Genomic DNA, 12,829 nt, shown 5'->3' with positions numbered 1-12,829 from the left:
GGTTCCCAGGCGGAATATGAGTTGCTGTTCCTGCAATCTTCGGGTGGCATCATTGTGGCAGTGCAGGAGGCCCATGATGGACATGTCATCTAGAGAATGGGAGGGGGAGTGGAAATGGTTTGCGACTGGGAGGTGCAGCTGTTTGTTGCGAACTGAGCGGAGGCGTTCTGCAAAGCGGTCCCCAAGCCTCCGCTTGGTTTCCCCAATGTAGAGGAAGCCGCACCGGGTACAGTGGATGCAGTATACCACATTGGCAGATGTGCAGGTGAACCTCTGCTTAATGTGGAATGTCATCTTGGGGCCTGGGATAGGGGTGAGGGAGGAGGTGTGGGGACAAGTGTAGCATTGTCCCCACACCTCCTCCCTCACCCCTATCCCAGGCCCCAAGATGACATTCCACATTAAGCAGAGGTTCACCTGCACATCTGCCAATGTGGTATACTGCATCCACTGTACCCGGTGCGGCTTCCTCTACATTGGGGAAACCAAGCGGAGGCTTGGGGACCGCTTTGCAGAACGCCTCCGCTCAGTTCGCAACAAACAGCTGCACCTCCCAGTCGCAAACCATTTCCACTCCCCCTCCCATTCTCTAGATGACATGTCCATCATGGGCCTCCTGCACTGCCACAATGATGCCACCCGAAGGTTGCAGGAACATCAGCTCATATTCCGCCTGGGAACCCTGCAGCCATATGGTATCAATGTGGACTTCACCAGTTTCAAAATCTCCCCTTCCCCTACTGCATCCCTAAACCAGCCCAGTTCGTCCCCTCCCCCCACTGCACCACACAACCAGCCCAGCTCTTCCCCCCCACCCCCTGCATTCCAAAACCAGTCCAACCTGTCACTGCCTCCCTAACCGGTTCTTCCTCTCACCCATCCCTTCCTCCCACCCCAAGCCGCACCCCCATCTACCTACTAACCTCATCCCACCTCCTTGACCTGTCCGTCTTCCCTGGACTGACCTATCCCCTCCTTACCTCCCCACCTATATTCTCTCCACCTATCTTCTTTACTCTCCATCTTCGGTCCACCTCCCCCTCTCTCCCTATTTATTCCAGTTCCCTCTCCCCATCCCCCTCTCTGATGAAGGGTCTAGGCCTGAAACGTCAGCTTTTGTGCTCCTGAGATGCTGCTTGGCCTGCTGTGTTCATCCAGCCTCACATTTTATTATCTTAAAAAAAAGTGAGAAGTGTTTTCTCTTTGATAATGAACACTGCTCATCAGCAGAGTATAGGAAAACCGCAACAGATCATTAAATAAATCAGACATAGCTAAGCAATAAAAAACTGATGCTGATATGCACAGAATTCAGATGTAAATACAAAATCTCACATTTTGTTTTATACTGTCCAAAAAGAACAGATGAGCTTGCAATGTGTTACAAATTCCACTTATACTGAACAAGGAGGTTGTGTGGTTCATAGTTCATTTGTCATTCATTCCTTTTGCAACTTTGTTACAATCATGATGTTTATAAACTTGATATGCTTTGGGATTTTATTGTTAATTTATATAAATAAAGTGAGACATTTTCTAAGTCTGCCTGACAGCAAGCCTTGGTGATCTGACTGTCAGATTATTGCCACAGAGTCAGAAACCAGATTATTTTACTGGAAGATGATGCAATGTGTTAGCTTTTAGAGCTATAATAATATCCTGTCATAGACAGGATAGTTGCCAAAGTGTCTGAGAAGGGATGAGTCTATTGTGTTTAAAGGGATACATTTACTGCCAAGGTAAAAGCAGTCCTAGGACTCAACTAAAGGTAGTCAGCATTTCTGCTTGGATGTGAGGCCCATGTGTTTCATGTTGCCATGGTGATGAGATTTGAAATGGGAAGATTACAGAGGAAACTATTGGGATATCTAGGCTGTCCCAAGATATCTTTGAAATTCACAGGCAATTTGGCCTACCCAGTCCTGGGAGACAGAGCAGGTGGAGTTCAAATGCTTCTGTGGTTTATCACACATGGACGCAGGTGAGGGCGAATGTTCAAATTGGAGTTGAAATAAGGTTGGAAGATTTGATTAGCTTTAGGTAGAAGGAAACATCTCCAAGAAAATCCATAACATCTAAAACAGTTCTGAAATTTAAAAAAAAAACTTCCAGGCTGGGACAAGAAGCCCTTGGGAGCTAAGAATTATTCCAATAGAATTAAATGTCTGCTGAAAGGACAGTTTAATGTATACCTGATATAAATAGACCACATTTGGTCTAACATTTCATTTTGCACTCGTCAGACTTTGCAAGTTTGCCAATTCAAGTGACCAACAGACTAGGGCTCTTTTCCTTTGAGCAGCGGAGTCTGGGATGTGTAAAATTATGAGGACTATGATAGAGTAGACAAAAAGAAACTCTTCCCTTGATGGGAGAATCAATGATCATGTAAGGGGCTGCTCTCCTCTGGCCAGAGAGAAATTGAAAATTTTTGCAGGCTCCCTTGCAATTTCCTCCCTTGCCTCACTCAGCAACCTGGGACATATTTCAGAAGGAAAAAACAGAAATTGCTGGAAAAGTTCAGCAGGACTGGCAGCTTCTGAAAAGCAAAATCAGAGTTAACGTTCCTGGTCCAGTGACTCTTCCTCAGAACTGTTCTGATAAAGGGTCACCAGATCTGAAATGTTAACTCTGACTCCTCTTCACAGATGCAGCCAGTCCTGCTGAGCTTTTCCAGCAATTTCTGTTTTTCAGAGTAATCAGAGGAATCAGAGTTAACATTTCAGATCTGGTGACCCTTTATCAGAACAGTTCTGAGGAAGAGTCACTGGACCAGAAACGTTAACTCTGATTTTGCTTCTCAGGAGCTGCCAGTCCTGCTGAGCTTTTCCATAAATTTCTGTTTTTCTTTCTGATTTTCATCATCCACATTTCTTTCAGTTTTTATGGAATGTATTTCATCCAGCCCTGGAGATTTAATCACTTTTAAGCCTGCCAGACCACTCAGAATCACTCCGTTGTCTGTGTTAATTTCTTTCAATGTATTACTGTTCTTCTCCCTGATTAATTTACCCACATTATCCCTCTCACGAGGGAATATTGTTTCGAAGTATCAATTTAGAACCCCACCTGGATCCCCTAGATCCATGCATCAATTACTACTTTGGCCCTTAATGGCCTTTCCTTTGTTATCGTTTTATCCTTAAAGCATCGGTAAGGCAACTTAGGATATTCCTTTATTATAATCGCCAGTATCCTTTCATACTCTCTTTTAATTCTCCTACTCGCCCTTTTAAATTGACTCTTGCACATTTTATACTTCTTTAACGCTTCTGTTGTTTTGAACCTTTAGTATCTACGAGCAGTTTCAAATCTTTTTCAAGGCCTTGGTGCAAAGTTGTTCACCATTTTGCTTTTGATAAAGATTCAAGTTCTGCATGAACTGTTTTAAATTATCATCACATTGTATTATTTTAACACTTCAAGTTCTGCATTAATTGTATTAATTCCTTGCAGTCTCCCTGAACATCTGAGCATTTCCACTAGAGCTTGACCGCCCTTAAAACAAACACAGCATCATCAAACATCTAGGTCAAAGCATTCAGCAAAAGGAGAAAGGGAAAGTTATTTGGCAGAAAAAGCTTATGGTTTAATCCTGCCATGAGGTATTGCCACATCCCTCACTTACATTTTCTGAGATAATTTGGCCCACAAAGTTATACATTTACATAAGAACAGAAGAAATAGGAGGATCAGTGGATTTCTTTCCCCTTCAATTAGCTTGTAGCTGGTTTTCACCCTCCATTCTCCTGTATTATTTCCAATACTCTTGAGTCTCCTAGTGTGCATAAAATTAACAATTGCCTGGCTTCCATGCACTCAATAACTAAACATCCATAAATCTCTAAGTTAAAGAATCCCAAAGATTTATAACCATGAAGAATTTTCATCTCAGTCCTAAATGGCCAATGTTTTATTCTGTGAATTCAGTCTCATTTGATTCACCCCAGGCAGAGAAAACATGCACCTTGCATTAACCCTAGCAAATCCCTTCCAGTTTGGTACAGTTCCAATGAGGTTCATCTCTAATTTTCCTAGACTCTCGAGGAAACATTCCTCTACTCTCCTTAATATCTTTTGATAGGACATTTCCGTCATCAGTCATCAGGGATCAGCTCAGTGAACATTTGTTATGCTTCCTTTCTGACAAATACACCCTTCTTTATGTAAAGGCTCCAGATCTGGGCTCAGCGATGCCCCATATATTACAGGAAGACATTTTTAACCTTTTACTCTTATCACTTTGTAACAGAAATCAAAGTACTGATTGCTTTCTAATTGCTGCTTATCAGCTTTCTGTGAATCATGAACAACGTGTAGTTTCCCATTTTTATTTTCAGTAGATTTCATGAGATCTATAAAAGCTCTTTGAATGTAGTAAAATTTTCATTTGGACCATGAATAAATCTTGGCTGCTGCCAACCTAGATAAGCATAGCCGCCTTGTGTAGTATGAAACTTAAGGAAGTTTACCTTCAAGAACTCCATGTGTTGTACATGTATAATGTTGTGACTTTGCTAGTCAGTTAGTCTGTGGTGGATTTGTAAGATGTGCAAGCAGAAGTCAATTGGTTTTCTGTAAGGTCTGCTTCAAAACTTGCAACATGTTTTACAGATTTAAGTAAATTAACCTATGGAATAAATGAGAAATTGATTATTAGATTAACGTGGCATAACTAATAGCATTGAAAAATGATCATGCAGATGAGGCCTATCATATCTGAACAGTCAGGAAACAGGTAGACCATTTTGGCCACAGTATTCAATCTTTCTAAAGTCTATGAGACAGCCGAAAGAACTGAGGATGCTGTAAACCAGGAGCAAAACCAAAGTTGCTGGAAAAGCTCAGCAGGTCTGGCAGTACCTGTGAAGGAAAAAACAAAGTTAACGTTTCAGTCGGGTGACCCTTCCTCAGAACTATGAGACAACCATTGCTATTGCCACAGAGTCAGACAGTGCTGAGAGCAAAGTTTTCTGGGAAACAGCTTAATCCCTATCAAGAGATAATGGGAACTGCAGATGTTAGAGAATCCAAGATAATAAAGTGTGAAGCTGGATGAACACAGCAGGCCAAGCAGCATCTCAGGAGCATAAAAGCTGACGTTTCGGGCCTAGACCCTTCATCAGAGCATCTGATGAAGGGTCTAGGCCTGAAACGTCAGCTTTTGTGCTCCTGAGATGCTACTTGGCCTGCTGTGTTCATCCAGCTTCACACTTTATTATCTTAATCCCTATCAAGAGGCCAGTTACCAAGTCATTAGCAAGCAAAAGTATGTCAAAAGCAAAATTTCAGAATGTCTGCTAAATTCCCCACTTCAAACGGGGACACAGCAGACTTCTTAATAACATTTAAAATGTTTATACAGCATTCAGAGCTATTCAATGCCTGATAATTATTTAATTATCAGACTATTTTCTTTAACGTATCACTTGACACCAGGAATACAGAAACTTTTGAAGTATCATCAAATAAACCTGTTGGATTATAACCTGGTGTTGTGTGAGTTCTGATTTTATCCATCCAGCCCAACACTGACATCTCCACATCATTTATTCAGTGTGGTAATGAGTTCTTTTACTACCAGAAATGAAATACCAAATAAAAACTAAATGGCAAAAGTGGCCACTTATGAACAGTGAACAATTCTAAACAGAAATGGATATATTAACATGAAGTGTGTCATAAAGTTCACAGTGACTTCATCTGTTGTCATCACTTGTAATTCACTGAGACAAATAAAATTGCATTGATTGTACTTAGAGTCAGGTCACCTCCATAACAACCATTAGTGTGTGAGGACATTTCGAGTTTGTGTGCATTTACAGTTTAATGTATAGTTAGATCGTTTAGACACAGCTCAATTCCAGCCAGTAGCTCGTAAAGAGTACAGCTATACTTGGAGAAGTCCTTGATTAGAGATCTGTATTTTTTCAGATGTGGAGTTTAAGCATATCCCTCAGATTACAATTAATCTTGGTAAAGCCTACAACTACTTCCTTGATTGATAATTTAAAATAATACAATTGATTTCTGATGGCAAAATGGACAAACTTATTACAGCTTTACAATATTCTTTGGATGTCAAATCTCAATAATATGTGCTCTTGACTTTAATAGTTAAAAATTAATTGGATTATGCTCCAGAAAGCAATCACTCCTCTCTTGTAATGAAAGAAAATAAGTACTGTGCAAACTTGCCCATTGGGTTGAAATTCCCCATTGGTTCATATCACCCTTCCCCCAAGCCCTGTAATCCAGTGAAGTTCCATACTGCTCTGAAATTTGTGCATTCCTCCAGTTCATTTGCAATCCTGATTTCCTTTATTCCATCCTTGTGGATTTTTTCTTAGTCCATGTCTAAGATCTTACAGACTCTTCCCAAACAATTGCATCATCTTAAAACTTGCTGCCTTAATCAATCTCCCATAATGTCGCTGATGTGCCTCAATGTCATTTTTTCTTCTGATAATGATATTTGCAGCACTTTGGGACAGTTTGCTGAGAAAAGAATCTGCAGGGAGGTCTTTTGGTTCATTCCTCCATTTACTCAGCTCTCCTAATTACTAGCCTGATGTCAACAAAACAGAGTACATTTGGCCTTAATATTTTAATTGCCTCCAGCAAACAATTCTGAAACTACTTTGAGCATAACATCAAACTCGCAGAGCATAACACTTATTGAAGACCAGAATATTGAGATTTATAAATGAACGCCATTGTGTTTTTAAAAGCTTTAGATGAATTTTAAATTAAGTAAGTTTTAAAGGGTAAAATATCTTGCCAGTGATCCATGTAGGTCGACTCTTGAAAAGGAGTATAAAGTATGAGACGTTGGAAAATGTTAATGGAGTCAATGGTTAAGAGAAACTCCTAAGGGTAATTCCATGTCAAGATTCTTCATTAGCCTGACATTTCATGAAAACTGAACTACCAAGCCAAAACTGGAAAGAGATAAGGACCTGTTCATGCATGTCAGTCATTATGCCTGGTACTTGCCACTTGTCACATTTGCATGTATACTATATCATATCTTAAGCTCATTCAACTCGACATATCCCACCAAAACATGCTCAATGGAGTTTAATCAAGAAAAGTGTGTGGGAGGGAGAAACAAAAGGCTAACTATTACTTGACTGCCAAGAAAATCCAAAGAATTGCAACACAGAGAGGTTCAGGTATTCTTGTGCATGAAACATAAAACATTGGCTTGCAGGTGCAGCAAGTAATTAATAAAGGAAGCACAGTTATGGCTTTTATTGCCAAGGGGTTGGAGTTTAAAAATAGGGAAGTCTTGCTACAATTGTATATTGCATTAGGCAGGCCACACCTAGAGTACTGGATACATCTTTTGTCTACATATTTAAGAAATGATATATAGTCAGTTCCGCAATAATGCGAGAAGGTGAAATAGCAGGTGGTAGTGCATGCAATTGCTGCCCTTCGCTGGAACACTGCAGCAAGTCAGAGGCAGAGATGTTGGCCAGGGAACAGGGTTGTGCATTGAAGTGGCAGGCAACAGGTAGCTCAGGGCAGGGAACAAGGTTGTGCATTGAAGTGGCAGGCAACAGGTAGCTCAGGGCAGGGAACAGGGTTGTGCATTGAAGTGGCAGGCAATAGGTAGCTCAGGGCAGGGAACAGGGTTGTGCATTGAAGTGGCAGGCAACAGGTAGCTCAGGGCAGGGAGCAGGGTGGTGTGTTGAAGTGGCAGGTAATAGGTAGCGCAGGGCAGGGAGCAGGGTTGTGCATTGAAGTGGCAGGCAACAGGTAGCTCAGGGCAGGGAGCAGGGTTGTGCATTGAAGTGGCAGGCAACAGGTAGCTCAGGGCAGGGAGCAGGGTGGTGTGTTGAAGTGGCAGGTAATAGGTAGCGCAGGGCAGGGAGCAGGGTTGTGCATTGAAGTGGCAGGCAATAGGTAGCTCAGGGCAGGGAGCAGGGTTGTGCATTGAAGTGGCAGGCAACAGGTAGCTCAGGGCAGGGAGCAGGGTGGTATGTTGAAGTGGCAGGTAATAGGTAGCTCAGGGCAGGGAGCAGGGTTGTGCATTGAAGAGGCAGGCAACAGGTAGCTCAGGGCTGGGAGCAGGGTTGTGCATTGAAGTGGCAGGCAACAGGTAGCTCAGGGCAGGGAACAAGGTTGTGCATTGAAGTGGCAGGCAACAGGTAGCTCAGGGCAGGGAACAAGGTTGTGCATTGAAGTGGCAGGCAACAGGTAGCTCAGGGCAGGGAACAAGGTTGTGCATTGAAGTGGCAGGCAACAGGTAGCTCAGGGCAGGGAACAGGGTTGTGCATTGAAGTGGCAGGCAATAGGTAGCTCAGGGCAGGGAACAGGGTTGTGCATTGAAGTGGCAGGCAACAGGTAGCTCAGGGCAGGGAGCAGGGTGGTGTGTTGAAGTGGCAGGTAATAGGTAGCGCAGGGCAGGGAGCAGGGTTGTGCATTGAAGTGGCAGGCAACAGGTAGCTCAGGGCAGGGAGCAGGGTTGTGCATTGAAGTGGCAGGCAACAGGTAGCTCAGGGCAGGGAGCAGGGTGGTGTGTTGAAGTGGCAGGTAATAGGTAGCGCAGGGCAGGGAGCAGGGTTGTGCATTGAAGTGGCAGGCAATAGGTAGCTCAGGGCAGGGAGCAGGGTTGTGCATTGAAGTGGCAGGCAACAGGTAGCTCAGGGCAGGGAGCAGGGTGGTATGTTGAAGTGGCAGGTAATAGGTAGCTCAGGGCAGGGAGCAGGGTTGTGCATTGAAGAGGCAGGCAACAGGTAGCTCAGGGCTGGGAGCAGGGTTGTGCATTGAAGTGGCAGGCAACAGGTAGCTCAGGGCAGGGAGCAGGGTGGTGTGTTGTAGTGGCAGGTAATAGGTAGCGCAGGGCAGGGAGCAGGGTTGCGCATTGAAGTGCCAGGCAACAGGTAGCTCAGGGCAGGGAGCAGGGTTGTGTGTTGAAGTGGCAGGTAATAGGTAGTGCAGGGCAGGGAGCAGGGTTGTGCATTGAAGTGGCAGGCAACAGGTAGCTCAGGGCAGGGAGCAGGGTTGCGCATTGAAGTGGCAGGCAACAGGTAGCTCAGGGCAGGGAGCAAGGTGATGTGTTGAAGTGGCAGGCAAGTGAACTACCTGTTGCCTACCACTTTAGTGCACTGCCCTGCTCCTTAGCCAATATCTCTGTATCTGGCTTTCTGCAGTGTTCCAGCAAAGCCCAATGCAAGGTGGAGGAACAACACCTTAATTTCCACTTGGGGACCTACAGCCCTCTGGATTCAATATTGTGTTAGATAATTTTAGGGCCTAAACTCTCCCATGTCCCAGCCCCCTACCCCTCACACCAAGCCTTGTTACCACATAGCCTGCCATTACTCACCCCCTGTTGTTAGTCACTAACAGTCCCCATTAACAACTATTCCCCCTCCCAGCCTGATCATTAGCTACTTCTTTGTATGTCCAACTCTCTTTCTCTCTCTTTGGGCTCTATCCTAACGTTTGCTCCCTGCCCCATCCCCCTCCCTATTCTCTGCATATAAACTGATGTTTTCCCAGCCACCATCAGTTCTGAGGAAGGGTCACCGGACCTGAAACGTTAACTGTTTTTCCCTTCACAAATGCTGCCAGACCTGCTGAGCTTTTCCAGCAACTTTGTTTTTGTTGCCCAGATCTAGTTGTTTTCGAATGTGGGCTGCTTCATTGTTTGAGATGTCACAATGGCACTGGACATTGAGCAATCATTTGTGAACATCTCCACATGAAGGGATGGTCATTAATATGTCAGCTGAAATGGACACTACCCCAACAAATTCTTGCAGAGATATCCTGGAGCTGGGAATGACAGACCTCCAACAACCATGACCATGTGCCAGGTATAACTCCAACCAATAGAGGCATTCCTGGGATTCCCATTGACTCTAGTTTTGCTCAAGCTCCCCAATGCCACACTAGGTCAAATATGGGCTTGATGTTAAAAGTAGTCACTGTTAGCTTACATCTGGCATTCAACTCTTTTGTCCATGTTTGCACTAAGGGCCTAATAGAGACAGGAGCTGAGTGGTCCTGGTGGAACTCAAACTAAGCATTAGTGAGCAGGTTATTGCTAGGCAAGTGCTACTTGACAAAATCATTGACAACACCTATTCTTACTTTACTGATGATCAAGTGCAGATTGATGGGGCAGGTGCTGGCTGACTTGGATTTGTCCTGCTTTTCGTGTACCGGGTATATCTGGGCAGTTTTTCACATTGCTAGGTGGATATCAGTATTGTAGTTATACTGGGGCAGCTTGGCTAGTGGTGTGTGGAAACTTCCCAGAGCACAAATCTTAGCGTCATTTTCCAGAATATTGTTGAGACCCTGAGTCTTTGCACTTTCCTGTGCCTTTCGCTGAGTTTTGAATCAAGTGGCAGGGACCTAATTGGCTCAAGCCTGGCATCTTTGATGCTGGGAACCTCCAGATGAGGTAGAGATGGATTGTCCACTTGACTCTTCTATTTGAAGATTGTGCAAATGTTTCAGCATTATCATTTACACTGCTGTTTCCTTGATCCTTGAGAATGGCTGATTTGTGAAACCCCCTCCTTCAGTCAGTTGTCCATCATCATTTACAACTGGATGAGACAGACTGCAGAATTTAGATTTGATATGTAGGTTGTGGAGTCACTTGCAGCATATGCATTTTTGCATGTAAGTTGTCCTGTATTGTAGCTTCATCCCGGCTGCCACCTCATTTTTAGGTATGCCATTTGCTGCTCCTGACGTGCTATCCTGCCTTGTCCATTAAGTGTAAGAAGTACTGTAGAAATTAGTGTCAATCAAAAATACTCAGTTTTCCTGAGGAAATTACGGTATGTTTCCTACCTTACTTTTAAACACTATTACCATGTCAATCCATTGCATTGCCTGAGCATTGGCACTTTAAACAAAACAAATTGCTATCTTCCTCATTAATCAAAATTTGAGAATTTAGGCTAACAGAGATACATTTTCTACTTAATTTGAAAGAGGTACATGTTATGGTTTCAGTTAAGCATTTTAATCAGCCTTATCCAATTGTAAAAAATCACGAGGCATAATTCCAAATATAAGTAATATTTTGGGATATTATAGATTATCAAATCATAACAGTTAATGCTTAAGTAAAACAAACTTTAAGCAGGGTAAAAAAAAATTAAGTGAAGTAATTTATGTTCAGTGACAATCAGTCAGAAGCACCAGACACTACAAAGATAAAGAAAAGGCAAAACAGTCACAAAGTGCAGAGGAGTTAAAGGAATAAACAGGCAGAGATCAACAGGACCTTTAGACAGGCCAGAAAGAATAGAGGCTATCAGAGAAAAAAGTCGCCAGACAGAAAATTGTCAATTAAAGAACAAATGCCCTGGTTTGCCCGTGACTTTTGTCAATGTTGCTGTGTAAATCAACAGCAATGGGTATCATTCTGAAGGGACTTTGAGATTTTTGTCAGTTCTTTCTTCTCTCTGACTGACAACTGACAGAAGCAGCCAAACTATTACAAATAAGTTATAATAGCAAGATGAAACTTCGGCGCCTCTGTGCATGACCTTCTGTCTAGTGCTTGAGTTTTCATACACTTTGAGACTACAGGCCACAATATCTTCTACACCAGATGTTTCGGAAACAATAACCAAAATGAAAGCAGTTTGATAAGAAGGCGATGTTGGGTCAATCAAGCTAATCTCCAAGGAAGGTGAGAGCCTGTATTTTAATGCACTTTTACCCCGTCATTGATAAATCACCTGGCAGTGGAATACTTAACATTTGACAAAACATTAAAAATCTCTCATAAAAAGTATAAAACCAGGTGGCATGATATGACCTATTGGTAAAATGAGGATTAGTTACATATAAAGTGTAGATTTTGTCAGACATTGAATGGAGAGCTCTTATAAATTCTATTTTTTTTAACAAAGCCAAATATTACTGAGGATAGGAAAGAACCAATTGTCAAAATAAATTGAACATCCAGTAAACTAAGCGACGGAATTTATCAGAAGTGAACAGATTAAAACCTGAAAACACCTCACCACTAAATATACCTGAATTGCTGCCTTGGGTAGGAATTTATAGACTATGAAAATGAAGCAGGGCAATGTATTCCTTCCACTGTTCATGTGAAAAATATTATTTTAATCTCCAACTTGTGCTCAACTAAATACTAGTGAAAAAGAAGTGCCCTCAATTTTCAGAGGTCATTTTCGTGACAAGCACCTTGCAAAACAGCTTTCAGCCTTTTCAAGGTCAGAGCATGTCTGAACAATTTTGATCATCTGGCTGCCACCAGACTGCCTTCTTTCTAAAGATGGATTGGCACAAATGAGAACAAGAGGGCGTCAGATCTGACAGTGCAGGAGTTTCACAGTGATGTGGTCGACTTGCCTCTTCTGACAGGGCTAATGGATATCATACTCATCAGTTGTGCAGACGTGACGGTTATTTTTAAAGAAGATTGTAGCAAATCTGTCATTTGGAAAATTATTTTCTGGTGTATCAAGTGATGAAGAAGCTCCGTTGGGAAAGAAAAAAAAATTCCTACTAGAATTCAAAGACAGAATTTTTTAATGTTCAATTGAGTTTATTTTCTTTTCAGTAAACAACCTCTTTTAGAATGCACATGTTCGAGAGCCAGAGGATAAAGTCTTAAGGTATAGGACAGACCATTTACAACTGTGATGTGGAAAAAAATCTTCTTTCAAACGGTAGTGAACCTGTGGAATTCCCTACCACAGAAGACTGTGAATGATAGGTCACTGAATATATTCAACAACGAGATAGATAAATGTTGAAATTTTAAAGACATTTAGGTGTCTCGGGGTATGGGGAGAAAGTAGGACTATGGCATTGAGAT

The sequence above is a fragment of the Stegostoma tigrinum genome, chromosome 24, assembly GCF_030684315.1.
Source record: "Stegostoma tigrinum isolate sSteTig4 chromosome 24, sSteTig4.hap1, whole genome shotgun sequence".
Taxonomy (NCBI): domain Eukaryota; kingdom Metazoa; phylum Chordata; class Chondrichthyes; order Orectolobiformes; family Stegostomatidae; genus Stegostoma; species Stegostoma tigrinum.
Note: the sequence above shows the minus strand (reverse complement) of the source record.